At 40.3% G+C, this 27,442-nt stretch overlaps 1 long non-coding RNA gene across 2 annotated transcripts; it reads right to left on the reverse strand.

The window, feature by feature from the left end:
• Window positions 1-877: 877 nt before the first annotated feature.
• Window positions 878-27,442, reverse strand: LOC309539826. Of its 2 annotated transcripts, XR_014222988.1 has the most exons (5): window positions 27,376-27,442; window positions 26,982-27,095; window positions 24,936-25,099; window positions 24,527-24,596; window positions 878-1,013 (listed from the first exon to the last, which is right to left on the reverse strand). It is a non-coding gene; the product is annotated as an uncharacterized lncRNA (long non-coding RNA). The 2 variants fall into 2 exon arrangements; XR_014222989.1 differs by lacking the exon at window positions 27,376-27,442 and having other exon boundaries at window positions 26,982-27,274.

Here is a 27,442-nt window from a genome sequence, read left to right on the forward strand (position 1 = left end):
GTTAGGCCTGGGAGGAGCTTTGCTGTCACTCAGTTGGATTAAGTTCAGGGCAGGTGAGGATCATGTGCCTCGTCAAGTGGAGAGACACAGCTGTTCAGCTGGAGCAAACCCAGGTGTGTCAATCAAGATTGGAAGGGATATAGGGGAAGCAAGGCAGGGCCTCTGTGTCTGCTCAACTTTAAAATCACATTTTAAATTCCACACTTCCAGAGCAATTTAGGATTTTTTTTTAAAAAAAGAAATCAGCAGCACTTCAGTGCAAATTTATTATGTACTTTCTTCCTTTTGTAAAGCGTTCTGGAGATTTTTACAGTCAAGCTGTATAAAATTTTTATTAAATAAAATAAACACATTTTTGTATAACGTTCTGACTAATATACACATTCTTCGAGCAATTTCCCCTAAAATAATGCATTATGTATGCTATTTTTATTAATATATGCATTTTTATTCTTGTGCCCTTTCCCCCAAAATATGCATAGGTTAGAGACAAGCGAATTTCAAATGATAACAACAGTTTGGTTTGCATGTTGGTTGAAGAAGTGCAAATTTTGTCATTTTGCATTAAAATGTAAAGAAAATCAAATTTCTCCCTCATCCCTAGCTATTACCAACCTTCTTTTTCTACAACCTATTCTGTGCCCACTATTTCATTTGACTTGCATCCCATAATGCAGTGGGGTTATACCCAATGCCCTCCTTCCATTAATGCAAGGATTTCACGCAACAGAACTCCACCACTCTCCTCTCCCGACCTGTGTCCTGAACCCTCAAAAACCTTTCTAGAGGGTTGATAGAAAACTCAGACTAGATTTAGGGTTTGTGTGTGTGCACAGGTCTCATGCAGGGAAGAGAAGCTCCATTTCACAGCCAAAAATTATTGTGCTAATGGAACAAATTTATTGAATACCATCCCCACCAGGGAATAGGCATTATATTAAAGTGCTGGGTGTCCAGTATAAATTTCACAGGAGGAGAAAATTCCAATTTCATTCCTTTTCTATGTGATGGGACTGTAAAAAAAGAGTTGATTTTAATTATGTGCTGTAACAGCTTTGAAGACAAATTGTTTTTAAATGGATAATTACTCATCACTATAGACATAAAATACTGAGAGACATAAAATTAGCAATCCAGGTAGCCTTGCATGTTATGATGGCAACTAGTTTTCTAACACCAATTACACTTCATTTTCCTCCATGCATCACTGTATTTACAGGCTGGAAATGCAAAAGAAGTAACCTTAATATATATCTCCTGCTGCAGTCAAACTTCTTTTGTGACTGGAGAGGATCTATCCCACAGAGAAGCTGAGTGTAAGTCACTGTGCTTTATAATTCACATGGCTAAGATTCAGCAGGTGCGAATGAGTAATTTGGTAGCTTCAGGGGGTGAGAAAATCATTTCAAGGCATCCAAAAGTCTGGCACATAAAAACCCCCTCTGTGTGTCACTTCTTCAGAACTGTCAGTATGTAAGGGACACAGAGTCCAGGCCAGCATCTTAAACTCTGGAAATGAAGAGATTGAGAGAAGGGCATTCTAGCTCCTGCCACCAGAAGATCAAGCATCCAACATATCATTGCAAAACGAAGGCCAACCTGTCTCCATCCACCAGCCAGAAAAGCAAGAGCTTCAGGGGACTTGAGTGTTTTCATTCCTGATAGCTTTATTCCACATGTCATAACAATTTTCCAAAACTGTTTCTTGTTCTAATTTTACCTTTCTATTTCATTAAATCATCATCATCATCATCCTTAGAAATGAGTGAATCTTAAACAGAGAGAATAAATTAGCCCGTCTCCTCAGTCAAATGTTATTCATAGCTTTATAACCTTTATCAAGCATTTTCTTATAGAGCAATCATATGCATAAATCAGTAAATGAGCATAGGATTGCAGCATTGAACTTAATGGGAGTTGGTTCTAAAACTATGTCTATGAGATTGCACTACTAGACTCTTTTTTTTTAATCATCTTAAGCAAATGGCCCCAGAGTCTCTAATTCCCCCCCCCTTGCAGGGCAGTGGCATAGCACCCCCCCTCCCCGGGGTGGTTGCCCTGAGCACAAAATTGTTGGGGGCACAAAATGTCAACCCCCTATGCTGCCTCAATACAGTGTGTGCTTCTGTTACTGGACTCCATTGAAAATGGCTTCCCCATATGAACCAGTAAGTGACCTCTCCAGACAATGGAACAACTCTTCTTTCTTATCTCAGCAGCTGCTGTCTCCTGGGCGATGCGGATGCCATTAGGCAACTGAAGGCACATACATACTCCATCCATTTCCCTTCCTCCCACCCACTCCCCTCTGCATGGCCCCAGCAACTGGCAACCCACGCTACACCACTGCTGCATGGATCCGCAGTGGCTTGTTACAATAGTTTAGTTCAGTATTTGGAGTTCACACCTTTTTAAACTAGCTGAACTCACTGAATATAAATATGTTTCACCCAAGTTTTAAACAGGTGCTGCAATGTCTCTGTTTACAAATCCAGAACAATACAGCTGCAATACTGCAATAAGTCATGCAATATGAAATTAGCTGGCACAGCAATCAGTGCATCCCATTCTAAGCACGTTTTTTTGCTGATGCAGCAAAGTTTTGGATTGGCCCATTAGGTATGAAAATAATTCATTACCATAGTAATGGTGGACTGACAAAATAATTAAGCCACAGCACTCAGACCTTAGCCAGTTTACTCTTCTTAATTCAGCGAGGTCAAATTGTCAAGGATGGAACTAAACTTACTTAAATTTAAATATTCCAATAAAATTGATTTATAAATAAGGCTATTATTCAGGCAAAAGTTATTTTAGCATCAATGTTTGTTGCCTTAAGGAAAATACAAAGCTAACATTTTATTTCAATAAGAAGGGGGGGGGAAATGCTGTATATCTTCTGTCTTTTATATCTTTCTAAGGCCAACCAGTCATAAACAAAAAATCATCAACAAATGTGGCATCCAAGGTACACAGGAGAAGAAATCAATAGCTTGACCCTCAATTATCCTTATAAATAGGTCCATCATGAATAACACCCAACAATTAACTAGCTTGCCAGGAAAAGAGCAAGAATTATGATTATCCAGATGGTGCATTCTCCCCTGCCCCACAAAAAAAAAAAAAGTTTACGCCAATGCTTAGCAGCTGGGTCACACAGACGACAAGCAATTCCATATACACTAGCTGCCATGTTGAAATAAAGAGAAAATGGTGGAAACTCAAACCAACAAGGTGTGTGCTTTAAGATAGCATGGTGCTGTGCAATTACTCTGGGCGGGGAATCAAATGTTGGTGTAATAAAAACATTTCAATAATAAGACTGTGTCTCAGTTAGTCACAGATTATTTAAACATTCAGATTAACAGCACAATACTGTTCATGCAAATCCCACAACAAAGCTGCTGCTATTATGGATGCAGTTTAGGTGAGAGAAAACTGGGCATTGCCCATACCCACAGAAAGAGCAAACTATTGAGTTATTTTGCTCAGTGGCAGAAAGAGAAAAGAGAATTAGCTGGTCTGACACTGGAGTGGCCAAGTGTCCTCTTTTACAGAGGGCTGTAATTTACCTGGCAATCTGTTTGGTCCCGGCTGGAGAAGAAGACTGTAAGAAGGGAAAGCAGAAAGTTCCTTTCCAGTATTTACAGTGGACCAACGAGGAGCACCTAGCCTCAGTCTTTCCTACTATGGGGAGCTGCATTGTATTTATAATATTTGAATTATAATAATTATTTCTGAATTGGCACACGTAATTACAAATTTGCATATGCATGCTTTATGCAAATCTGTGCCCTATTTTTGGCTGGTTGGTTTCCTCTTTTGTGGCAATGTTTATGTGAACAGCCTAATTAGCCTATCTGCTTCTTTTCTCCATCTTTCTCGATTGTGCTTTGCTTTACTGATTCCCCATTGCTGCATGCATTCTTTGGTAAGAAGGTGAGAGGACTTGTAAACAAATAATAATCAAAGTTTGGGTAGGCTTGTAAAGAAAGTCAAAAATTTCCAAGCTGTTCCCTTCCCTTTCACATTTCTGCAAATCTACCATGCAACAACAGTGATAGGGGGGAATGAGAACTGCTTGGGTCTTCAGTTGGCTCCCCAAAGCCTTACCAACAGGTGTTCCCAAGGCACAATGTCAACAACAACAAATTTCTTTTTAAAAAACCATCAGCTTTTCCTGAGATGTCTCTGGGGTTGGTGGAATGTAAAAGGAATAAGAACGTTCGTAAACTTAGAAATGGGAATTCACAGCAGTGTGAAAACTTAGTTTATTTAAAGGATCTGAGATTAACCCTACAGAAGTGGGGAGGGATTTGATGTGGATTTGGGCACACTGTGAAATAGCTATAGCAGTTCATAGTTTGAGTAAAACTGTTGGAGTAAAACTGACTGTCAATCATTCTTGATCCAAATATAGCATACAGTTGTTGATACTTGTTAAGCAAACCATGCAAAATATATGATAGGTATCATGACCACACTCACAATCAAGCAAAAATTAAATTAACACCATCTTTTCAACAAGTTCTTTCCTGATATAACTGACATCAGTTGATATAAATAGCATCAGTTCTGCTTTTTCCAGTAATAAGCATTTCAGGTTATAATTTCTTGCTGTTGCCTAATTATATACAATAATATAGCATGCAATAAGCTGAAATTAGCAAGGGCAGAAATACTTCAATATTCTTGTTCATTATAAATCAGGTTATTTGAAGGCATTTAATTAACATTGTTAATGAATGGCTAGCATTATAGTATTTATGCCACAATATGTACACAGCCGATGCCTCTTAACATCAGTCCTTTGCCCCATTCAGTACTTTTATATCCAGCGCTGTAATGAAAAAAGGAAATGTGTTGCTTGGTGTCTAATTTTCAACTGATATATGACCTAAGCACTGTAAAGGAAGTGAAAAGAAGCACATATTGCTTTTCAAGATTCCTGTGTAGTTGTTTCAAAGAGACAGAACTTGAGTCTTAATACAAATAAATTGAACAGTTGCTTAATTTAGTTTGAGTCTGCTTGACATTATAGCAGGCTGGTGGAGATTGTTATGACCCTCTTGGTGCCTTTGGTGTTACTCTCCATTTCAGCACTTCTTCTAAAAGTATTTGTATTTCAGTAAGTGGTCATCACTATGCAATGGAAATATTCTATATGTGTGCAACTAGGTTGGCCAAACTTTACACAAGCAGGGATTCTATTACCCCAATGATCCGCATCACTTGCACACAACCAATGTGATCATAATTATATTATCACCAGCAACAAGGAGAACTCCATTTAGTATAAATTTGGACGGGGGATGACAACAAAAACAACACTGTTTTTCCTAGCTTATTTTGAGGTGAATATGATAAGCTTTGAATATCTGAGCCAGGCGGTGTTCTCAAGAGGTGGGTCGGGGAATTCGCTCTGCCTCAGTGGAGCATTCCCAGTCATGGTGAATGGGCGAAATAAGGGGGAGTAAGGGTGACGTGAACCCCTAGAAAGGTCTGAGAGGAGGTCTCAGACCGAAAAAGGCACCAAGCAGTGAAGAAAGGGATCCTCTGTCATTCCAGCACAGTTTAAGTGGAGGAAGTCAGGGCTCTCAGTGCAAGAAGGACGCAACCCTGACCAAGAAGAAAAGCACCAGGTTACTCCATATGGCAGATGGTGGGTACAAACGCACTCCCGTATTTCTGAAGATGAAATAACAAAAATTAATAGAAAGGGAGAGTGGAATTCTTACGGGAAAATAACAAAGACAGAGTGACGAAATAAGGCTGAAGGAGGTCCACCATGTTTGGCAAATAAAGCTGTGACCAGAAAGCTCTATAAAAGGACTTAAGAGTGAGAAAGTGCATACTGAGAATTAAAAGGCAAAGGAACTTACCAGATTTGGTAAAGAAGAATCAAAACTACAGAGTTATTAAAAAATCCTAAAAAGATATTATCTAAAATGTATAATCTATTATTAGAATGGGAATTAAAAGACGAAGAGGTGAAGGAAGTTATGATTAGGTGGGCCAGAGATATAGGCTACACAATTCGATTAGACCAAAGGAAGAAATTACGGAAATATGATATCAAATTCACAGCCTGCGTCACAATCAGAAAAATATATAATAAAAATGCTTTTTGGGTCGAGCATCTCTGGGGTAGCCCGGGAAGCCTCCACAGGGCAGCGGGGAACCTTCATCCCACTGCCATGGGGAGGCTTCGCGCGACTATTCCTGGCTTTTGCGGGAGGTGGGGGAAGGGACTGAGCGAGGCTCTCTCACTTCCCCCACCTCCCGCAAAAGCTCCCAAGAGCCGCATTTTTTCCTTTAATTCCCCCCTCCCCAGCAAGATTGGTCAAGTGAATTGTTGAAGTTACTTGTAGTTGTTGTTGTTGTTGTTGTTGTTGTTGTTGTTATTATTATCATTATTAGTATTATTGCCCTGGGGTTACCATTTGGATTTCCTACCTCAGGCATCAAATAACTCGGGCCATTTCTGCATGTGGATCCTCTTCAATGGTGCATGATAATTGTATTTTTGCTGCCTTTGGTTCTGGCAATATTTCATGGATCAGGCAGCCAGGAATATTAATACTAAACTCCATGAGAACAGTCAGCCAGCAATTACAGAACAAAAGCATAAATGAATGAAATACAAGCTATGGCAAGGTTTAAGGCAAGCAGGTATAGGCAAAAGCATGTTTGGTTGCCCTTGATTTGAATGAAAGGTTCATTGACAATACATAACCTAACCAAGATGGGGTGGTGGTGGGTTGTTGTTTTTTAAGCAAAACATTTCTTCCAATTAAATAGAAAGGTTAAGCAAACAGGTTAACAGACTCCAGTGAACAGCATCTGCTTGGTCTGTCAAGCACTTGCTTACACACAGGCATCACATGTATTTTTAGATGGTGTTAAGAGGCACTCAAGCATGTATTCCTAAAACACAGAATTTCAATGAGCTCAATGCATCTGTTTAAGCGTATGTTCCGAGAAGTTACTGTACGTAATTCAGTCTCATGCTTGCTAATATTAGGTCTGGGTTTTTTTCCAGTGGGTAATACATGCAGCACACATTTAACTAATGTGATAAACATAAACCTGTTTGGAGCTGATTCTAGCTTTTTGATAGCTACAGACCACTCCGGGAAAGCTGCATTGGTTTTTATCTTGCAGAACAGCCACCCAGAAGTTAGTCTGTGATTAATAGCAGCTGTTTCCAGAGAGAGCAAATAATATTGCAGAAAAGCTGTCCGGACACCTAGTTGGCTCAATGCTGTCTATGGGAGAGTAAAACTCATTTTTCCAATATGAGTTGCATATTTATATTTGCATTGTTAAGTTGGTTCTTTGTGTCCAGAAGTTAGATGAGAACTTTTCAATGGAGCGGTCCATTGGGGGGGACTCCACAAATTAAAAAAACAACCACAAAGTGTTTTCAAGTCCTTCCCAAATGTTTTCTGTTAACTTGAGAAACATAATACCAAATAATTATTGTTGATATATAAGAAATAAATGCAAACCATCTATCATGGATTGTGTTCATCAGTCAGATGGGCATTCAATCAAATTATCAATCAAGGCAAAATCCCATACTCTTGTGCATTACTGAACAAGTGTAAACAGATCGTTACTTTCCAATTCATGAGCTTTTTCTAAAAGTAAAGCAAACAACTACAAATGTCTAAGTATTAGAGATGGGGTTCACATTCATGTACCCATTAATTTCTTCTTCATGAGTCTACAGTTCATAAAATGCTTGTCAGCTCAGTCCTTCACATTTTTCAAAAATGGCATAATTGATTTTGATTTTCCGGGTTCCATTGCAAGAACTCTTTATGCAATGGATTTCACTATCTGCAGTTTTACTGTTAATTGTTTCCTACAATCACAAGGTATCCATCTAGGGGTGTTGTGATTTGTTTGTCTTGCAGAGTCTTTGTTTTCATCATTGCGTAATACCAACAAGGACACAGTCCCATATCTTTTAAATTATTATTGTAAATTTTATTTCCTAATTTGGTATCAAGGCATGCTATAAAATAGTAAAGAGGAGCAGAGAAGAGAGGTGGTTGATTTTTTCTGTAATACATAGCAGTAGCTTTTTTAAAAAATGCAGTAAGGCTGGATTCCTAACTTGACTTACCTGAGAGTAAGCACAACTAATTTAAATGGGACTTACTGCTGAATAGAATGGATGACTGACTAACCTGGTAAAATACACAGATGGTATTTTTTTTAATGTCAGCCATTAGTGAAAGCAACAACATTTTTTACTTCATGGCAAAGTGTGTGTGTCTCTGTAAGACCTTTGCAGAGAGAGAGCGAGAGAGCGAGAGAGCGAGAGAGCGAGAGAGTGCTACCCCAGATTAAGCAATACATCTCCCCCCCACCCTCGCCCACACATAAGATCAGGAGACAGGAACAGAAACATAACAATGAATGTTAGTGGTGACTATCATCACCTCAGCTGAACAGAGTTCAATGGAATACACATTTTAGCAGCACCACGGACTTGACATAGAAATGGGTGGCACAATTATAATGGTATGGTTCAATAAGTTGCTAGCCAGTTCCTTATTTTTTTCAAGAGCAAAGAAATTTGTTCCATTAGCTATTACCAACACTTGCATGAACCTGATCAAATTGCAGAGGTTGTGAATGACCACAAGCAAGTGAACAGGGCTCAGCTCGAGTACAAGTTCCATTATTGCAAAAAACATTATGACCCCTACTAAATATTTGTGGCCAAGTCACTAAGATCCCCATCCAAATTTCAAAGCAAGGAAACTTCATGCTAAAAACCAAATGATTTTACTGACTTCAGGAAAAACCCAGCTGCAAAACATTTTTGAAATGTTACAGTTCCACCACATATACATTTACAGTCTCACAAAGAGAATGTGTTTTATATACAGTATGTGGTGACATTTAAAAGTGATATATTGTATGCATGACTAGAAAGGAGGAGGATTTCTCTGTTCATTCTGGTGTCAATAGAAGCGGACCTCTGCAATCATATATATAATAAAATCAAAAGTACCATTACATTTCGTCCTGGTCTTTTGAAGAAGTACAACTACCTAATGAATAATCAAGTAAAAATTAAGATAATGAGAATAACTCAGAACATAGCTAACCTCCTCTACCTTGTTTGAATAAGGATGGCACTTGTGTTGTCATAAACTTATTTCACTACAATGGAAATATTCATGTTAATCCTTATAGATTTCTAGAACAGAGATGAAGCATTAAGAAAAGCAACACTTCACATTTTGAAGATGAACCTTGAAGTAATTTAAGGCAATAACAACTCTAGAAGAGGAAATAATGAATTATATTGGCAATATTCGATTCATAGTTGACCATTGATACTAAAGTGGAAAATACAACTGTGTTTTACTATAACTGAGTTTCCTGACCTGTGGATCACACAATACAAAGCCAGAAAATGTGGATGGACTCAGATGCTGATCTTGAGATATTCTTGCATAATAGCAAGATGAGCCAGGATTCTCCCACCAAACAGATGGTAAGTGCTGTCAACTTTGACATATTGATCAATGCAGTCACTCAACTGACATGAAGGAACAGGTTTTAAAAGAAGAATTAGGGATAGATCTGCCAGTTCTAGTTCTCTCAGTTTCTAGTTTTTCCAAGAATCTTAAATTCAGTTCTGCACCTTTCTGAAGCAAGTTGTGATTCACAGAATCATAGAATCTATTAGTACCATCTAGTTCAACCTCCTGCAGGAATATGCAGCTATCCAGTATAGTTACTGAACCTGTGACTTTGGCATTATCAGCACCAAACTATAACCAACTGAGCTATCTAGTATTGGTTAAAAAAAAAAATCCTCATGAAAATCTGAGGCATTTTCTCCTAATAAACACATTTTCAACTAATGTACATATTTTTGCAAGCATTTTTTTTTCTAATATAATCCATTTTTGTAAACATTGCCTGGTTGAAGAACTGCACCACAAAATTTGGATGTCTGGATTTTGAAGAATGGCTTCACTTTGGTTCTCACATTATTTCAAAAAGTGTGCATTTGATAGATTTGACTTCATAGATTTCTCTTTCCCATCTCTAGCAGGCTGATTTAGGTCTCCAAAAGCTGAGTGTGGGGGACTTCCAGGTTAGCGCGAACAGCAAATGGCGGATTCCCTCCGAGCTCCGGAGGGAATCGGCTCAGTGGAAGAGGGGTCTTGCCGCGGCGGCGATGCGGGGACCCTCAGAAACCACAGGCGCAGATGCCTGTGGACTTGGTGACTCGGTGGGCACCATTTGCGCCCCCTCCGACCTGCAAAGAAGCCTTTTTTTCAAGGCTTAGGAGCGGGTGGCGGAGAGCGGCGTGGTGCTGTGAGTAGACCGCTTCTTCCACGGAGTGAAGCTGCAAGCCATAGCTGGAGAGCGCTGACTTCTTTCCTTGATTATTCGGACTCCAAAAGTGACAACCCGTGAGTAATACGGAATTTGGAATTAAAAATCTATTTTGAATTCGGTACGACCGGGGGAAGCGCCAAAAGGAAGTCCGCCTCCCCCCCCCTTGCAGACATCTTAAAGCAAGGATTAAAAAAAACTAAGATCGAGAGACTGTCTTTTTCACTTCGGGATAAAATTCTTAATTTCACGACTTGGATCAATAAGTTTATTACTGGAGGATTAGAACTGATCGCTAGAAGGAAGTGTAACCCCCCCCCTGGACCCGGGAGCAACCCGTGAGGGAGCCTGTGAAGATATCTACAGAGTTTGACAGCTGTCAATTGAGCTGTCAAAGTCAGGAAATTCTGTTTTTTGCTACTTGTGTCGGTTACTTTTGTTACATTGGACTGTAAGCTTTTAAAATTAGAGAGGCAATAATAACAAAATAACCTGATTGTTGGAGAAAGAACACTTAGTAACCAAAATCCCTCTAGAGGGGACTTGAGACTTAACAATGGCTGCAGATGGAAAATTACAAGCAGAGTTGGACAAGGTGTTTGAGTTTCTGGGAAAACTGCAAGAGCAGAGTGATGTTATGTCTATGAATCTCATATCTTTAAGCTCTAAAATAAACACATCCGCTGAAGTAGTGGACTCGACTCAAGAAGAATCTACAGCTGGAAAGCAAGACATATGTGCTGTTTTGGAGGAATGTGAAGGAGGAGCAGAAATGATGCATCTGAAAAAGAACAACCAGAGGCCTGTTAAGTTAGCACACAAAGAAGATAAAATTTGGAAGTCAGAAATTTGGCTTGAAATGGAGAGTGAAGATTGGGGATTTCTCCCTATGGGGAGTCCGGAAGACTTATGGATTACAAATTTGATCAAGGTGAAGACTGGAAAGTTTGGGACATTTGGGAAACTTGGGCTGAGAAAGAATAAGAAGCAGGATCCGGACTCTTTCCTTAAATATGGAGGACTGGTTGGAAAAAATACAGACCCTATTGGGTCAAAGATGCTCCGAGATTTGATGTTCAACATAAAGGACTGCCAACAAAACCGGCTGAAAGGGACTGAGAGAGATTTAAGGGCCTCGGACGTGATAGATCCAGGCTGAGAACTGATAGATTGAAGGACAATTTTTGGGGATCGAAACCGGGGGAAGGGGGGAAAGAACTTTAGAATCTAAAGGGTTATAATTATATGTTTTTTTATTTGTTAATATTTTTGGTAATTATTCTACTAATTGGGAATTTCATGAAAGGGAAGGTGGATCGATCTTAGAAAAAGGGGTTAAGGTTGAGTCTTAAAATGAAACTGAGAAGTTTGAAATTGGCTAATTAAGACGAATTAAGCAAAATACTAACAAGGGTTTAATTGGGTATAAAGAACTTGCTGGGCTAAACTTTGGAATGGGGATGCAAGAAGGGGAGGTGGGGGAAGTCCGGGAAAGTGGCTAAGAAAATAAGGTTTTAAAATTATATGTGGTTTTTGTGTGTAGTGTTGACATGTATGTTTATGTTTTGTGTGTTTGTCTTAAAAAAATGAGAAAATCCTAATAAAAATTTATTTAAAAAAAAACCAAAAGCTGAGTGTGGGCTGCTGACTACAAATTAGAGTATTGTACATGTCTTTGAGAAAAGCGAACCACCTTTACGCCTAAAACACAACTGTGCTAATCACAGAAAGAAAGCCATGTGGATTTCTCACATGTTTGGGCTCATATACTAGTCCCAGTCAATCATAGGACTAAGGACATGTCCCCCATACTTGGACTGCAGGAGGCAATGGGTTATAGTGCTGTCTATGCAGATACAGAATCTGGGCTGTTAAAGAGCCCTGGCGTTGTCAATATGGTAGCTCACCAGAAGTATGCTGATGACAGCACTAGTATTCTAGTCAAAAACGGCCAAAGGACTGTGGGGTTTTTTAGGGGTGTGTTGTGTTAGAATGAGTCTTCTGGTCCTCAGTATATCATGGGAGTAATTTGATAATATTAAGAAGATGAAGATGAAGGCCACATATCCAAATGTAGTGACCTTGTGTTCTATTAAGCATTTGTGTGAGCATCTTCCAGAGGAAGAAGTAAAAGTGTCATCACTCAGGACAATTAAACATGCACTGGACAAAGTGTAATTTTACATTAGGGAATATCTGCTTTGGGAGGCAGATGGCCTGGTTGATTTAAAAGGTCTTTTCTGCATTTAACTTTGAAGCAATGGAAATCATCTGGAAATGAACCTTGAACTAACACTAACCTTAATAGTTGGAAATGAACATACTTTCCCAATGACTTTCATTTTTGGGGCTGTGACTAATATTTCTTTGCACCACATTCTAAGCTGCTCCTGGGACTCTTTACAAGTCTCAAAAACAGCTTCTAGCATGGTACAGTGTGACTCCTATTGAAAAGAATGTTTGCATGTATGTATATAATCCCTAGATCTACTTCCATGTCAGTGTATATAGGATTGCAGTCCAGTTGTTACAGCCTTACAGAGCCTTCTCTAGCTGCATAATTCATGGTTTACTCTGAAGTCCCATTTTGTTACACTCTAGTAAATTCATTTAGAATTGCAGTCTAGGACAACTGGTGTAGAACACAACACAACACAACACAACACAACACAATACCCAATCCTGCACAGGGACACATGGTACAACCAAACTGTGATCTATATTCTTGAGCAGTTCAGTCCATGTGTGATGTTTCAATGGACCATGTGTACATGGTCAACCACTTGAACAAACATGTGTACAGCATGATGCGAAAACAACCCTTATGGTGTTTTTTTTTGTGGGAATCCAATTAAAACAGGGGAACGAAATACAATTCATCAAAACATAAGGAAACACAAAATGCACAACCTTTGGCAAACGTATAGAAAGAATCTATAATGCTGTATCTTGACCTCGGAGATTGATCTTAAGATCAAAGTCTGTTTAACAGATTTTTTTTGCAAAATGTACAGCAGGATATCAGGAGTTCAATAGTAGAATGGAACAAGTCCCTTAATTCCTGGACATCAATTTGGGTACTTGGTGCTGGCATAATGCCAAGAGCTTTGAGCCACCGTTGCTGGTGCACAGCTACTCCAGAACACCCACACACTCTCTTTTCACTTTCACCTCCAAAATATGCACTTTTAAAAGGTGGTCCTCAAATTATTTCAGTGAATATGAGGGATCCAGCTCTTTTGCCACTTTCAGAGGGTGAAAAGCATAAGAAGCATAGTGGATGTGGTTGCTAGGCAACCACTTGTGCTTGCACTCCTATTCCTGGTACATAATCACCAGGAACTCCCCCACTAGGATTTCCAAAGTGACTGTGCCAAAGGTTCTGTTCTCCATCAATCATGATTGCAATGACCTGCATACTGGCTTCCTGTGCCAGATGACAATGACAGCCAATCACAAAGTCCAAGCTGCTATTATTGCCTTTGATGCTTCTCCAGTCCCAGGTTGAGCCAATGTAGGTGAGAAATCTGTAGCGTACCAATATATGAGAATCTTCCCTTCTGTCATTATCACGCACCATATTTCTCAATATCAAGATGCACAACTGCATCTGCATCACATTTGGCAACGGGGGCAACTGGCAGCATAACAAATCTGATGCACTGGCTTCTAGGTGTTCTGGAGATAGTTACATAAAGGTGCATGATATAACAGAATAAAGGAAATGCATGCACACTCCATCCTGTACACGCATACTCGATCCTACACACACACACACACACACACACACACACGATGTAGTAAGATCAGGCTCAAGTCACCTTCATGCTTTTTACCTTAAAATCTTGATCAACATATAAGTGTGGAATATAGTTGTCCCTTTTGTTAAGCTCTATTACTCTATTGGTTTCCAGTAGCTGTACCTATCTCAGAAAGCATTAGGTCATGCCGGACCCAGCTGCCCCTGTGAGCTTCTCTCTGCAATGGTCACTGAATGAACTTTTTGAGAGTGAGCTATTGATAATGACTCTGAAACAATTTCTTCCATTCTCAAGCATTTGGCACTTTGAAAAGTGCTTTTCCCCCTTGCAAAAGACCAACTCCCCCCTTAGGCATCTTTGGGACATGATTAAGAGTATGGGTTACTTTGGGTTGCCAGAAAAGGAGAAATATATCAAGCTGTTAACCATTAAAAAAATTTCCCTGTTTCTATCGATTAAGTATCATTTCTGGGATGTGGGATGACCTTGACTCCTTGCACATAGTCTTTAGGCCATTTCCCCCCTCTCTTTTAGGGAAAGATGTATACCACATCTGGCTTTGGTAACACAATTCCATTTAAAGCACCACTGGGCATTTTTGTTCCATATTTAAAGATGTGTGGTTCTTAAAGTAAATGTGATCTCCTTTTCATGTGTGCCTCTTTGCATGTTGGAGAGGGCTACACACAGAGAAAATAAGACCCACACTGAACATTTCTACTTAACCCATCTCCCTCCTACCCGATTCCCTCAGGACTAGGCCTATATATAATTTTGCCAATTTTTATTGAAAGAGACAACCACCCTCTACCACAGCTTTCATCAACTTGGTGTCCTCTGGATGTTTCAGATGACAGATCCAACTCTAGCTACATTGTGGTGGATAGGGCTGATGGGATTTGTGGTCCAAAAGATTCAAAGGACACCAGGTGGGTGAAGGCTTCTCTATCTCTCTCTCTCTCACACACACACACACACCAGAACTTAATTTGAGCTAAGTCTTACCAGGCCTGGTTTCCATGCCAGCAATCAGCATGGAACATGTGGTATAATAAGACTATTTTAAAGTATATCCAGAATATACTTATTTTATGAAGCCTTTTATTGAATTGGATCATTGATGAGTCCAGCCCTCATTGAAATGCCAGGCTAGATGTGATTTTAACCATGTCATTGCATTTAAGGGAAAAATCCACCATCCATCCATCTACCTTGAGGCAAGGTGCTTTCAGAAGATGTTTTGCCAATGCTTAGGGGGTGGGGTGGCAATTAGTATTTGGAGGAACTTTGAAAGGCATCAGTCAGCACTTTAAAGAATTCATCTTTCGTAGTTCACAGTCAGGGAGAGTGGGGTGGCAGTGCTGAGTTATGCCTCCTTCAGCAAAAAAAATGCAGTTCTGGCACTGTATGCCTCACCTCTGCCTGAATCCCGAAAGGGCCATAACTAGCCTCCACAATTTTGGAATATGGAACTGATAGCATATGGCTGTTTTAAAGCAGGTTTATGTAGGAATTACGAATGATTATGGTGATGGTAATGATATTTGGGTTCCAAAATGTATGAATTGCATCATGATTATGGTAATGAATGCAATATTTAGGTTCCAGAGACTAACATATTCTGAAACCTGTAGGCTTTATGCAGGGATGCTTGTCAGATGAGCAATATGTCAGAGCACATAAACACTAAACTCTGAGAACATTTACTGCACTGTCCAACACAAGATTGAGACTCTGGCAAATTTCCCATAGAGTGTTTCAAACCCTCTGTTTCAAATGAACTTATGCCAGGCCTTCCATCTGTGTTGCCACAGAGAAAGATGTGATATTGGCTCAGACTTCCTGGCACCATTTTGTGTGTCTCTTGTGATCTGGTCTTTGATAAAGTGTCTGCTGCAGATGTCAACTAGGTCAAGCTGAAAGGGGGAAATGAAATGGTGCAGCACAGAGAAGAAGCAGCGATTAAAATAAAACCCAGCCCAAATGGTACCCTTGAAATCTCCTCTTCCAAAAGGTTTAGGGATGTCACATCTACTTTTCCAGTCAATGTTACTTCCATCAAAACAGCATAGGTCCTCATGTTGCTAACATTTTATAATATTCCTTTTATAACAACAATAAAAAATAATGTTCACAGTGAAGCTGGAATCCAGCCGAAACCTTCTCTCTTTTACACATCCTATAAATCTACATCTTGCATTCTCAGTCAGAAGCTCAAGTGTCTGCACATAGCACAAGCAAGTGCCTGTCAGTAACATAACAGCCTCAGGAAATGTATTTTGTTTTCTGTCACCAAGGAAGAACAATAATCTACTGTGAGGCAGACAGAGAATGTATACTAGCTAGCTGCAAACAACCAATCTGCACTGCCACTGTGTGCCTTCTCTAGCCCAGTTCAGACAAATGTCTGAGGTATTCTGTCAGTGTGTGACCAAGGAATGGCACATCAAGTGTTGAAGCGTATAGGAGCAAAATCAAGGGCACAGAGGGCAGTCTGATCAACATGGGCTATGCTTCTTGTCCTGATTCTACTCACAGACACGACTTGATTTCTCATGACATCACTAGTCAGGTTACTTAAAAGGTCAGTTTTCAAGGATGTTACTTGCTGGTTGCTGTGTTGGAATCCAACGACTCCAATGTTGCAAACAACATCTAATCTAGCAAAATTTCATCTGGTTTTATCTTGGCACTCAGAGGCAATGTCTGGCCACTACCAAACATTCATTAAGTTTGCTCTCGGATTTAATTGCTCGTCTTTCTAATTTTACATACCCCATTTCATTGTCATCCATACATTAAAATAATGTTTACTTGAATTTCCTCAGAGAAATCAATTGCTTGTTTTTCTCTTTTTCTATAATGAGACAGGAGAAATTAAGTGCTCCAGTTAATGAATATTTAATGGTTTATTTGTTGGGGGGACTGTGAGGATTAAAATTTGCCACGGTCTACAGAGTTTTAAGCAAAAATCGAAAGAAATGCACACACAATCACACATATACTAAAATTATTATGGGCCTCATGAGTCATGGATTAAACCAAGGATCATCAAACTTAGGGGGGTGGTGCCTTGGGTACATTTGGAATTTTGAGAAACTGCCATTGGGTTGCTTCCCTCCTTCCCATTAGTCCCACAATAGACAGAAAGAGACATTCTTTTCAGTTGCTCATTTTTCTAATCTTAGATTCAGTTCTCCACATTTCCGCATTACTTTGCACCTAAAAATAAGAAGCCCTCATGAAAATTCACCATTTTAATGTGAATTTCTTCTACTCTGCATATGCTGTATTACATTTTGCCTAATGTACACATCTTTGCAAGGCAATTTCCCCATAAATAATGCATTTTGGTATGTTATTTCCACCAATATGTGCATTTATATGGATACATTACCACAGTATCTATAGACATTTTTGTACATTTTGGCTGGAGAACTGCATTGCAAAATTCAGAGAAAGACCCATTTTGAAGGAAGGATGTGTTTTGGTTTTCCCATCATTTCTGAAAGTGAGATTTGAGTATAATGAACTGAATCAAATTCCTTCCCCATCTCTAGGTCTGAGTAAAAGCCAGTCGTATCAAAATAGAACCTCTAACTAGCATTATTTGATGCAGAAATTAAAGCTTACATTGATAGACTGCACAGCACAAATCATGGGACATTTTCAAGGGCACCATGTTGCTGACCCCATTATTAAAATAAACACATTCCTTTTTCAAACTATGGTTATGCTGAAAAATTCTACAATTTTAAAAAACCATTCTTCCACTTGCACAGCAGGATTTTCCTCTATCCCCTCCTCCCATGTGCTACTTGTGCCCTCTAAATTTTCTCTGAGGGGTTGGGGAAAGCCCCATAATTGGTTTAGGGACTGTGTGGGGACTCATGGGGGAAGAGAGTGGAGGAAGTCCCATTGCTCAAGCAGACCTGGCACGCATACCCCACTTAGAACTACGTTGAATTCCTACCCAACGAAAACAGGCACATTGTCAGGGATGAACCAGAGGTCTCATGTTCCCCAGAGGGAGGGGGAAGCCTGGGAGCGGAAGATGTGGACGAGGTGCCCAAGGGGGAGGGAGGCAACAAAGAGAGAGAGATTGGGTTAAGATCAGGCTCAGAATCTGGGGGAGGTTTATAGCCACCTCAAGAGGCGTGTGGTAAAGAGGAGGGTAGAACGACGGGGTGAGAAACTTCGCCATTTTATGAGCTGTTGGAAAGGCAAATGCAGGCCTCAGCAGAGATCTGAACTGAGTGACTCTGATGGATGAACGGTGTGCTAATGACCCATTGTAAATATTGTAAATAAAGACTATAAAAACGTCAAGAGGCTCCCGTGGCATCTGTGGTGAGGAGAGACACCCACAGCTCTGACACACATGACATCCAAAATAGGACCCTCATTGTGATGCGTCAATCACATCCTCCAGAGCAGCTGCTCCCGATTAGGTAAATACTGCAGACCCCCTGCTTTTCAAAAGCCAGTCCATGGACCCCCTACTTTTGAAAATGTTGGTAACTCTGTGGTAGTTTTTGTTATGTAACTGGTGCCACAAACCCCCTGGGTGGGTTACATACACCCCTGCAGTCCGCGGACCACTGGTTGGAGACCACTACTCTAAACGACTGATGCAGTATTGGTGCTTTCCTATGAATTAACCGTATAAAGCTGTAAACATTTACACAAAGAAAGGGATCTGTTTTGTACTTCATCTGACACAGGTCTCTGTCATATTTCTGACAAAACTAAAAGTCCCATGTTCATTACCAGGTCAAATTTTTAAAAGTTCTTAAGCTCACGTTTGTGGCACATTTTCAAAAGTGAGCTTTATTTAAAAGAACCTCTTAAGAACGGGCTGGAGAAGAACAAAAAGGCTAGGCATCTTAAGAGCTTAAGGGTTTTTTTGATGAAAAATTATGTTCTTTCAGGATCAATGGTATAACTGAATGGCTACTAAGTAATAACAATTACTCTGCATTCAATTCCCATAGAAAACAGTAGTACTGGATAGTCAACCAAGGACTTCATGCTCTTCTAACTGCAATTATTGTAAGTTCCCAAAGCAGAATTTTTGCTGGTGCTCAGAATAAGTATGGTACTTAAATTCCCTCCACTTCAATTATTTGCCTCATTGATGTACTCTGAGACCACTTTGCTCCATACGATGGGTAAGCCAGATAAGGCCCTTGGCAGTTCTATCTTTATTGGGATGAATTATTCATCATAGAATCAAAATAACAAATCGGAAGCTGAGGAAAATGGAGCTGATGCTAAAGCCATATGTTGGCCTCCTTCGATTCTTGGCTCTGTGCAGTCATAGTTCTCAGATGCCAGGAAGGCCTTTAAGAATGGCCAGCAGTGCAGTCCTATACATTACATTAACACAGTGCTGGAAGTAGCAATTAAGGTTTGACCTCTTCCTAATAAACTGAGGGGAAGTTATCTACTGCTTCCACACACTTCTGTCGCTTGCCAGCAAAAGGTCTCCTGCGTTTTCATGCGAGAGCTGTATTTAGGTCAATGCGTCATAGTGCTAAGTAATGTGCTTTTCAAAAGACAAAGGATGCTGCTGTGGTCAAAGGAGATAAACAAGGTCAAGGTAAAAATAATGGCTGCTACTTCACCCTTTTGGAGCTAGGATTTCCATGAGCCTGGTGCTCATAACCTAGCAGTAGATCCCCTGTGCTGCTTTCTCTGTATGTCAGGCATTTAGTCCATTACGTGTTTCATTTCAGAGGGGATTTTTCTGCACATGTTTAAAGGAAAGAGGCATCATGGAAGGCAGGGGATGGCTCAGTCGGTAAAGCCTGAGACTCTTAATCTCAGGCCAGGAGTTCAATCCCCATGTTGGTGAGAAAGATTCCTGCACTGTAGGGCGTTGGACTAGATGACCCTTGTGGTCCCTTCAAACTCTAGAATTCTATGGTTCTATTTTGTGTGGAATAATAAAAGTTGAGCTGCAGTCTTGTACACGTTTAACCGGTGTGAGCGAGCTTCTTTGGTAGATGGGTTTTCACACATTTTAAGAGTCTTCTGAATTAGAATCTCTAGTAACAGTAGCACATATTGGGAGATTAATCTGGTAACTTAGTCACACAGGTCTCAATATGGGGATATTTACTGAACACATGCACAACCAAAATATGCACATTTAAGTGAATATCTTAGCAAATAAGCACACAAACACTTTTCTTTGGTTTTCTATTACGCATGCACTGTTAGAGTTGTTGCAAGCAGAATCCCTGGTCTGCACTTTCTGCAGAGCAGAAATGAATGTTCTCCATCATAACAAACAACTGCAAAACTTTACTGGAAACAGTCTTAAAACAGTTACAATTAAATGTTGCAAAATAAAAAATAATACATTGCTTTTAAACAAGCAAACAATGTGATTCTGTATTCTTTAAATCCTCAATGCAGTTCAGTAACTTTCCTCTCTCTGCTCCCAGAGAGAGATCCTATGCAAGCATCTTGCTTGTTCAAGATCGCTCACCTGGAGTTTATAATGCTGTTGGCTCCAATGACTAACTAAGATGCTGAGCTCTCAGGTTTCATCTTCCTGCCATGAGAGATCACTGCTTGGGTTTCCAGGATAAGTCATCCATTAGCCTTGAACACTCTCTTTGCCACATTTTCTAAAGGCAAACCTCTTGAGCAAACTTAATGCAAACCTCTCTACATAGCATTTTGGCTTTGGTTTGGTTAATATCTAGCAGCATGAATAGGCCCCTTTCAAGAAACAGCAGATTCCCATCTATATCCATTGCCTTACTTTTATGAAAAGTTTCAATATCTCACTCTCTGCAACACAAAACTGTCAACAATGCAACAGTTCTTTTCGCTATTGATGCAGTTTTGCATTCAGTAGTTGTTTTCAATAGTTCATGCCTAGCCTTTTTCATCACCTCCAAGACCAGCAGAGCATAAATATCTGCTGAAGACACAACATATATTAAACAAACCAAAGATTGGTGGAATTGCTGTGCATTTATTTAACAATCAATCAGTTGGATACGGCATGCAATCTAATCACATTTCTTATTGGCAATTGTGCTTTCTTTTCTGATAGTCCTGTGAATGCTTTACCAGGTTCTCTTTATATTTAACAAACATCAATGGGGAAGAGACAAAAGAAGACGCTCATTTTATTCGTATGGGTCAACAAATTGTTATAAAACAGTTGCATTTATCCATTGTATTTGATTCACATGAAAGCCTGTGTTGATTGCAGTAATTTATCAAATGCTTCTACGTTTCAGCTACTTACATTTTCAATCTCTCTGTGTGCCTATTGTGAATTGCTGACCACTTCTCACCAGCTCAAACTTCAGAAACTTTGGAACCAACATAGTTAGAAATTAGAATCATAGAGTTGGAAGGGACCCAGGGGTCATCTAGTCCCCTACAATGCAGGAAGATGCAGCTAAAGCATCCATGACAGATGGCCATTCACTTTCTGCTTAAAAATCTCCAAGGAAGGAGAGCCCACCACTTCTTGTGGGAGTCTGTTCCACTTCCGAAAAGCTCTTACTGTCAGAAAGTGTTTTCGAATGTTCAGTCAGAATCTCTTTTCTTGTAACTTGAAGCCATTGCCTCGAGTCCTACCCTTCAGAGCTGGAGAAAACATCAGTCCATGGTGTGGGCAAGCCCTCCTGCCCCTGAGTTTGAGTCCTGATGGTCCCCCTCCATGGCAGCTGCTATGTAAAAAACAAAAATAGGTCACATCAAATGCTTATACACATTTAATATCACATCTAGTGTGGTGCTAAATGGAAAACTCCCCAAGGGTATTTTTATTGATCTGTAAACCATTGTGGGAACCTTTCTAGTTGAAGAGTGAATGAATGAAAGATCTATCTGAACTCCAGCACCAAACAATTGTGCTGATGTCCTTCGAAAAGTGTCTCACACACAAATCCCCAGTCAAAATAAAAAAATTTCTTCCTGTAGCACCTTAAAGACCAACTAAGTTAGTTCTTGGTATAAGCTTTCGTGTGCATGCACACTTCTTCAGATATGATCTGTTGTCTAACTTCATCTGCTGGGTATTTTAGTTCTGAAAAGGTTTGCTGTAGATCTCTTAGGTGAGAGTCTCTGTCTGTAGAATTGGAACAGATGAGGCTGTAACGTAGTGCCTGGCTATATACAATGGACTGTTTGGTATGTTTGGGATGGTAGCTAGAGGCATGTAGATATGTTTGTCGGTCAGTTGTAAGGTTGATTGTGGCACATGGTCAACAGACCCTGGACACCTTTCACCAGAAATTTAATGATTTTCACCCCACAATCAACCTTACAATGAATCAATCTATGCAAGAAATACATTTTTTGGACACTACTATAAAAATACAGGATGGACGCATAGACACCACCTTATACCGTAAACCAACTGACCGACAAACATATCTACATGCCTCTAGCTACCATCCCAAACATACCAAACAGTCCATTGTATATAGCCAGGCACTACGTTACAGCCGCATCTGTTCCAATTCTACAGACAGAGACTCTCACCTAAGAGATCTACAGCAAACCTTTTCAGAACTAAAATACCCAGCAGATGAAGTTAGACAACAGATCAACAGAGCCAGACTGATACCCAGAGAGAACTTGCTGCAAGACAGACCCAAAAAAGAAAATAACAGAACACCACTAGTCATCACATACAGCTCCCAAGTTAAAACAGTTCAACGCATCATCAGAGATCTACAACCTCTCCTGGACAATGACAGTTCTCTTTCTCAAGCTCTGGGAGGAAGACCTTTCATTGCCTACAGACAGCCACCCAATCTTAAACAACTCCTAACCCACAATAATACTACAACCAGACTTAACACGGACACTGGCACCAGAGCCTGCAATAAACCCAGATGCCAACTTTGCTGCCACATACACCCGGACAACACCATTACTGGCCCCAACAACATCACACATACCATCTCGGGACTATTTAATTGCTCATCGTCTAACATTGTGTATGCCATCAAATGCCAACAGTGTCCTTCAGCTCTCTATATTGGACAAACAGGCCAAACCTTACGCCAAAGAATAAACGGACATAAATCTGACATCAAGAATCACAAAACAGAGAAACCAGTAGGAGAACACTTCAATCTCCCAGGACATTCTATACAAGATCTCAAAGTAGCTGTTTTACTACAAAGGAATTTCAGAAACAGACTGGAAAGAGAAGCTGCTGAATTGCAACTCATTACCAAACTTAAAACAATGGAGACACCTGGTCTGAACAGAGACATTGGATTCTTATCTCATTATACATGACTAAGCCACTTCTCACCTTCTCACCCCTTGCCTTTTCCTGTAAGACCTACTACAGTCGTTAAGAGTCGTCAACAGGCTCATCAGGCTCATCTCAGCTATCTGCCAATCTCCGATTCCCACCACCCTTCTGAGTAATACCCCTCCCCACCTTCTCACTATATAGAAGGATCTGGCAACTTCTGTTTCAGTGTATCTGAAGAAGTGTGCATGCACACGAAAGCTTATACCAAGAACTAACTTAGTTGGTCTTTAAGGTGCTACAGGAAGAAATTTTTTTATTTTGACTATGGCAGACCAACACGGCTACCCATCTGTAAAACAAATCCCCAGGTTCTTGGAAATTTGGAAAAAAACATTTCCGAATTTCTCACTGAGTGGAATACTCTAAAAAAAAAATTTGATGGTGTGTGTTCCTTTTGATCATGACCAGGATTAAGAGATGTTCAAGAGCAGCACTACACAGGACATTCACATATAATTGAAACTCTGGATGAATAAAGCTATCATTGACTCAGACATATCTCTTCTAAAAGATAGCCAAACATCATCTTTAAGGGGATGGGGTGGGAGCGAACACTTACAAGAAAACATCAAACCTTATTACTCACATCCTCATTCACATCTTTCTAAAACCATTTTTCCTTGGTGCAATGCAATGCTATTTTAAGGAATGCCTTCATACAAACATTGTATTTCAATGAAACCCTTTATTTATATGCTGAAACCTGAGCTTTGAAAGAATGTCCTGCCCAGATGAATAGCTTAGATGAATTCAAAAGTCAAATATCAGAAAAGAAGCCATTATGAAGTGAAGCAATCTTGTGGGTTTTTACAGATTTTTCAGAGCTCCAATGACAAACCGAACAATGTTGAAAATTATTGACTGTGCCTGCTCTGCACAAAACAATACCCCAAAGAGAGTGACTAGATTAATTTGGCCATTTGTCTTTTTAAATGTTAAAACTCTTAGTGCAAGTTCTTTGTTGTTTGTCAATGACACTGAAGTTTTTTTGTTTGCAATCCAGCCCTCTAAATAAATATTTTTAGAAAGCAGATGACTGTGTTGTTAGTAGCACTGTTGTTCTTGCAAAGTAGAAAGCACAAACCTTGGTTCTTTGTGAGATGTTTTTATTCTGTTGAAGGACATGACTCAATAGTTCAGGTTATTTGGCTCCACTGAAAGGCGAAGTGAAGATATTAATGTGTCCTCCTTTCAGAGAGATATATGACACTACCGTTGCAATATTCCTTACCGTGGAATTTTCCGGCACATTAAATAGAAGGTACCACCTACAGAGTACTGGAGTGACGTCTCACCTGTACCCATTGGGAATCTGATAAAAGGGCATTGACCTGCCTAGGACACACAAATAAATGATCCTTTTCATAGTTGTACGCCATGTCCAAAAGGCTCCAGAGGTTAATTAGAAGGCTCATAGCCAAAACCTCTCCCCTTGCAGGAGTCCCTTGCTAATTAATCATTTTCTAATCAAGTTTTTTAAAAAACAGACTTACATCAATTAGCAGGTCAGTTTTCAGTGCCCTGACATGGTCAAAATGCTCAGACTTTATAGCTTGGTTGTTGGCATCTGTCTGTCTCGGGAGACAATGGAGGAGAGCATCTTTGGGGGTGAAGTCAAACTGTTGGAAGGTTGCAGCGCTTGCTGCGGCTGTAGAGACTGATGCAAAAGAGACATGTTTTGTTGCAGCTGGGGCAGATGAAGGCATCCAGTTGTGGTCAAAATGCTCAGACTTTATCTAGTTGCAAACAAACGCCTCCATGGCTTCCTTGAGCATGTCCAAGAAAAGACAGAATGCACCCACTTATAGTTGTTTTTAAGCACAGCGTCATAGTGGCTTAGCAGCATAGAAAGATGTCTTATACTAAGGGCAACTGGTGCATCTATCCATCTGTCTACCATTACTTATCAGCAACTCTCTAGGGTTTCAGACTGGGATCTCTCTAAGCCCTACCTGGCGATTCTGGGAACTGAACCTTAGACCTTCTGTGTGCAAAGCAGCTTCTCTGCCACTGGACTATATTCTATTTTAAAGAGAGATAAGCCCAATCTTCCCCCAACACTGCTGCTTATCCAAGGGTCTTTCCCCCTTGTTGTGCACCAGAATCATCTCCTTTCCCATTTGAGCTGAGATGCAGGTCAAGAGATCTTTAGTCATCTCCTTCCTAGCATGAACACCAGCAGAGACTTTAGCAGAGCCCTCCACTTACTTCTCAACTGGTTCTTGCCACTGCACAGATTGCACGAGAGCGAGCTGAATAGGTTGGAGATAGAACTTTTCTCACTCCTGGGCTGCCTTTTCTCACAGGAGAGAAAGCAGCTAAAGCCATGACCCTCCAAGGAATGGAGTTTGTTGTTGCTGGCCCTTGAATCTCTGCAGATTTCAACTTATGGGTCTTGTTAAAATTAGTTGCCTAATACTGGGGTCTCTAAAGGCCAAACTGCATATAAAATGGGGTGGGAGATCTGTCATCAGAACTGACTCATAGAATCATAGAATCATAGAGTTGGAAGAGACCACAAGGGCCATCGAGTCCAACCCCCTGCCAAGCAGGAAACACCATCAGAGCACTCCTGACATATGGTTGTCAAGCCTCTGCTTAAAGACCTCCAAAGTAGGAGACTCCACCACACTCCTTGGCAGCAAATTCCACTGTCGAACAGCTCTTACTGTCAGGAAGTTCTTCCTAATGTTTAGGTGGAATCTTCTTTCTTTTAGTTTGGATCCATTGCTCCGTGTCCGCTTCTCTGGAGCAGCAGAAAACAACCTTTCTCCCTCCTCTATGTGACATCCTTTTATATATTTGAACATGGCTATCATATCACCCCTTAACCTCCTCTTCTCGAGGCTAAACATGCCCAGCTAAACATCCTTTTTGTTTGTGCTTGAAAGCAGATGCAGTGAGTTTCAGTTCTGACTGTAGCAAAGCCACTTTGGGAAGTGGGATAATCAACTCTTTCCCCCCTTGCTGCTTTCTCACGTGAGAGCCACCCACCACCACCACCAAAAAGCATCTGTATTTCACCAAGGGGGAAATATGGGTACAGAATGATCATCTGGATAAACTAGCTGGAAGAGGAAAAACTTGAATTGGGAAAACAGTACAGGGGAAAGAGGATAAAGCAACTTCCCCAATGCCAGTGCTTCCCTGGATTTGCTTTTATGTTCAAATGAAGGCATCAGGAGCTCCAGTCATGGATCTTCTGCATCATGTGTAGTTTTGGCCATCCAGGAAACACAGCAGTGGTGTGGATTGGACCTACTAAGTCTCAATCCTGATTTTGTACCACAATATGTTCCTTTAGAAAGCACCCATAGATCAATCTAGCCCAATTTTACGGGCCTGCACTTAACTGTGATCATATCTGATGCTCAAATCCCAGACTCTCTTGTACATGTACATTTCTTATTATCTCCATCCATCACAGTGGCAAGGCTAACCTCTGTGCTTGACTTTTCATTGCAGGTTGGTTCAAGACGGCATTATATAGGACTGGGGAAAGGATTTATATCCCAGACTGAGCATTCAGCAACACATACCTTACAGCTCCAAGTAATGCAGCCTTCTTTCATCTGGTGCTCATTTTCCTTCAGTTGAATCCTATTACCATCCAAGCACCCCGCCTGCCTGAGGCAAGCCTCCAGCTTGTTTATCTGCAAGAGGGCAGGGGAGCAGTGGAATGGGACAAGGCAGAAACTTAGCAGCTGAATGATAAGATGTAATAAATCATTGTTAGAGCATACATTTAATAGGTCCAAAATCCTTCAATCCTTCTTTTTGCTGCCAGCAAACTAAAGATAGATTCATATACAAACACATTCTCTTTCCAGCAAGTAATTTTCTACATTCAGTTCTTGGTGACTATCACATAATGTGTTATCACACAAATAGACATGCTAGGTTCTTAAAATCTTGAGACTCTTAAAATCTGACTGGCTAGGGGAAGAGTAGAACGTGCGTCCCAATTGCCTGCAAAATAACTTGCCACAGAGCTCTTCTC

Source organism: Podarcis vaucheri (genome assembly GCF_965113315.1).
Source record: "Podarcis vaucheri genome assembly, chromosome: 8".
NCBI classification, from domain to species: Eukaryota; Metazoa; Chordata; class Lepidosauria; order Squamata; family Lacertidae; genus Podarcis; species Podarcis vaucheri.